The sequence below is a fragment of the Oncorhynchus kisutch genome, linkage group LG18 (assembly GCF_002021735.2).
Source record: "Oncorhynchus kisutch isolate 150728-3 linkage group LG18, Okis_V2, whole genome shotgun sequence".
Taxonomy (NCBI): domain Eukaryota; kingdom Metazoa; phylum Chordata; class Actinopteri; order Salmoniformes; family Salmonidae; genus Oncorhynchus; species Oncorhynchus kisutch.
The window spans coordinates 47,957,708-47,961,907 of NC_034191.2; the positions used below are offsets into that span (position 1 = coordinate 47,957,708).

Genomic DNA, 4,200 nt, shown 5'->3' on the forward strand with positions numbered 1-4,200 from the left:
TGTGTTTTATTTATTTAAAGAACCCCCCTATGGTAAATATTAAATTACCACACCATCATGTGTTACTAACACAGACAAAAGATGTCATTAACTTCTACATTGAGTTAATACACCACATTGTCAATTCATCAATTTATTCAGACACTGTTTGCCATACAACGTTTGATAAAAATAAGGCATCCTTATGGCTCTTTTTTACACAAGGAAAACAAGTCACTTTGAAATATCATGAATGACATAAAAGCTGCTGCATACACTTTTGATGATGTTAGCACAATGGAATGTATTCTATAATGCACTTTGACATGCTTCTAGTGAAATCAGCCGTTTGGAGTGCAGACTGAGTTGGAAGCAGGTGGGTGAAATTGCCCTTAGATGCTGTTCTTGGGTCAGTTTAGCATTTTCCCCACTAATGGTTAGGATTGGGGAAAGAGGAATCTTCTCCTAGAGCTGTACCTAGGGGAACGTCACCCCCCGAGCGGGTGATGAATATTGTTCCACCACATATGCACTTGGAGGCCAAGTCCATGATGGAGATTGGGTTTACTAGCTCAGATTGCAGGGGCTCTAGATATGCTTGGTTGTCAATCTTTGATTTCAAATATTCTTTGTTTGCCAGGAAGTCTGTTCAATTTGGTGATGGTTTGCTTCTCACACACCCAGATCTCCTGAGCCACCTGGGGGGGGGGGGGGGGGAACAGTTGGTGTCACAGCTCTATATCAGAATGATAGGAAATGAACAAACCTCATTTGAAAACATGTCCCTTTTCTCCCCGATTCTATTGACTTGGCAGGGTTTTAAATTGTGTTGCACATTATGCTAAGTGATGTGAAGTACAAATAAGTGCCCGGTCATGGAGTATATAATGGCGGTACCTGCTGGATGAGTCGTGGCTGACCAGCCCCATGCCGCCCTCGTAGTCATTGATGGTGTCAGCCAGGGCGTCAATGGTCTTGATGTCCAGGAAAGGCATGTGTGGGTTCTGCCAGGCGAAGCACACCCAACCCTTCTGCCCGTCCGACAGGTTTCTTATCGGACTCACCTAGTGGAGTGGACAGAGGTAAGGCACAAGAACGTGTAAGAGTACACGTGTTTCTATGCTCTAGAATAACTATTTCATCAATCCAACTTTTTTTTCAATATTTCTTTTTTTCTGGAGAGGAATCTAAATCTAAGTGCCCATCAGAATACACCACAGGTTAATGCTTCAATGATTGTGGAGGATTGGAATATTTTGGGGGGGAAGGGTTTGACAGGGTTTGACAGTATTCCAAAAAGCACGGGAAATTGCTACAAATTCCTGTACAACAATCATGCCATAGACACTTTCGATATAGGGTTTACTTCAAAACAGTGTTTCTGTACCAGGTGAACAATCTGATTCGGTCTATGCTTCTCTGTGGTTCATGGGCCCAGACTGAGCTCTTTGATCTCACCTGTTATTTTCCAGTGTGGCCATAATGGAGGAATTATCTTCCGCATCTCCTTGATCTCCGGGTAGTACTTCATGTACTCCAGAGGAGATAGGTCCAGCTGCTCTGTCAGATGCTGCAGATAAATAAATCATATATCAAATACATTCATATACACATTAACAAGCATATGTGCTGACCCAGAATAGGTGAAGTACAAAGGCCTTTAGGACTTTGGCTGCAGAGTTGCAACATCCATGCATAAAAGCAGTATGCCTGTCAATCAAAACCCAGTGACCGGCAGGGGATGGCAACCTTTGGGAATACCAGGCAACTTTTAATGTTTCTACCTGGTGATATCGGCCAATCTTCACATAAGAATGTTTCCTAATCATGCCGTCAGTGGGGAGAAGCTGGAGAGCCAAACAAAGAACGAGGGGTATTACCATGTATGCACTACTGTCATTACAATATGGTAAAACAAGAGTTGACTGAAATGGTGCCATCTCCCTCCTATCAGGAGTTTGAGTAGTGTAGACTTCCTACTCCGTTAGGCCCCACCAGAGCCACTCGCGGGTCCAGGTCAACCCCGAACTCCAGGTTCTTGTATATGTGTGACTGGAGGAGGAAGAGACAGTTGAGTGAATAAGAAAGGAACACAAGAACTGAGAGCTCAAACTCCAATAAAAACAGACTCATTGTTTCAGACTGACCTGGTTGTCACTCTTTGAAGCTAACATTCTGAACCATGATAACAAGGAGGGGGGATATTTCCACAGGAAGGAAAATAAAAAGACAGTGTCTATGAGAGAGAGAGCGAGCGAGCTGATTTCCACCACTGCAACACTAAAATGAGCCGTAGTGTGAATAACCTCTGATTTCTTCATAAGAAAATACAGTATTTGTTCAAGAGGAAATTGTGAAAGCCTTTAGAAAGGTTCAATGCATACGAGCAGTTCATTATAAGCAACTGCATGAAATATTTTTACTTTTAAATTAACGATATATAGCCTTTGATTCTTGAATATTATAACTTGTAAATGCATCATGGGCTTAGTTCAACTGTCGTTTCCCATCAGAACCAAGCCCTCACAAAATGACTACATGCCAAAGCAGTTATCATTTTTAAATATAAAGACATAAATGCGTTAATTAGAAAACGCGATTAATGACCATTTTAAAAGCTTCTGTGAAAATCGATACAAATCCGAATTAAACAGTTGGACTGATCAGCCTTCTTAGACCCTCAAACACTCAAAAATAAATATTAGACATTGTTAAAACATTTGCACGGAAAAAAGCACCAGGAATGGAACGCCTTCCCATAGAATTATATTTAACATTTTGTGCGAAAGTAGCGCCACTATTTACACAAATGACAACACACATGTCACTCAGTTCAGTGCTTCCTAGTTCCATATATCAAACAGTTATTTCAGTTATATTAAAATCAGGACAATCTGGAGAGTCCCCTGTTGAGTACAGACCCATAAGTTTAATAAATTGTTACAATAACGTAATAACAAAGCTCATAAGCAATAGAATGGCAAAAGTCTTACCAGACTTGATACATATCAATCAAACACGGTTTATAAAAAATAGACACAAATAAATACAATAACATGTTGCAGTTTAATACAATAAGCTACACATTTATGACAGGCCTTTTCTATTCAAAACTTTGGAAGCTTTCAACTTTCCAGCTGAAATAATGCAAAAATAATACATTGATGAAATTGCTTTAGAGAGGGACACAAGACGGGGCTTTCCCCTCTCCCCCGTCCTGTTTTCACTGGGAACTGAACCGCTTGCAGAAAGAATTAGACCGGACGCAAACGTAACAGGTATCAGTATTGATAAACAGGAATATAAACTCAAAGTTATTTGCAGATCATCTCCCGATATACCTGACCAATATTGAAAACTCTGAAATTGCTCAAAACATTAACTCAGAAATTGCACACAAAAAAAATGCAGATTCATCTAAAAATCTCAGCATATAAAATGAACGTGGGGGAAAAAAAAACTCATGATCTACAGCAATCCTTTAAGTGGACCAAAAAAATCTATGCTTTAGGTAGTTTAATAAGTGACAACAAACATATAAAGATAACTATCCTGTTACTGAATAATATGAAAGGAGACCTAATTAAAGGGGAAAATATTCCCATAAATCTTACAGGTAAAATAAACCTATTTTAGAATGGCAATACCAATCACCCCTCTTAAGACATTCTTTAAAAAAGTATACTTGGTCATAAGACTTTACATGGCCAAATAAAACTCATAGAATAATAAGGAAAAAGTGTAACATCTTCCTATAAGTCAAAGGCTGCTTTTAACCTTCTAGACATGGAATTGTTTCAACTCGGCTTTTACTTGCGACATATACACTACCAGTCAAAAGTTTGGACACACCTACTCATTCAAAGGTTTTTCTTCTTTTTTTACATCAAAACTATTAAATAACACATGGAATCATGTAGTAACCAAAAAAGTGTTAATCAAATCAAAATATGTTTTATATTTGAGATTCTTCAAAGTAACCTCCCTTTGCCTTGATGACAGCTTTGCACACTCTTGGAATTCTCTCAACCAGCTTCACCTGGAATGCTTTTCCAACTGTCTTGAAGGAGTTCACACATATTCTGAGCACTTGAGACCTGACAATAGCTGTGCAGCAACACTCCCCATCCAACCTGACAGAGCTTGAGAGAATCTGCAGAGAAGAATGGGAGAAACTCTCCAAATACAGGTGTGCCAAGCTTGTAGTGTCATACCCAAGAA

At 39.4% G+C, this 4,200-nt stretch overlaps 1 pseudogene; it reads right to left on the bottom strand.

Annotated features, from left to right (window-relative positions):
- Nucleotides 1-409: 409 nt before the first annotated feature.
- On the bottom strand, nucleotides 410-3,801 carry LOC109909334 (ATP-binding cassette sub-family F member 2-like; annotated as a pseudogene).
- Nucleotides 3,802-4,200: the final 399 nt, after the last annotated feature.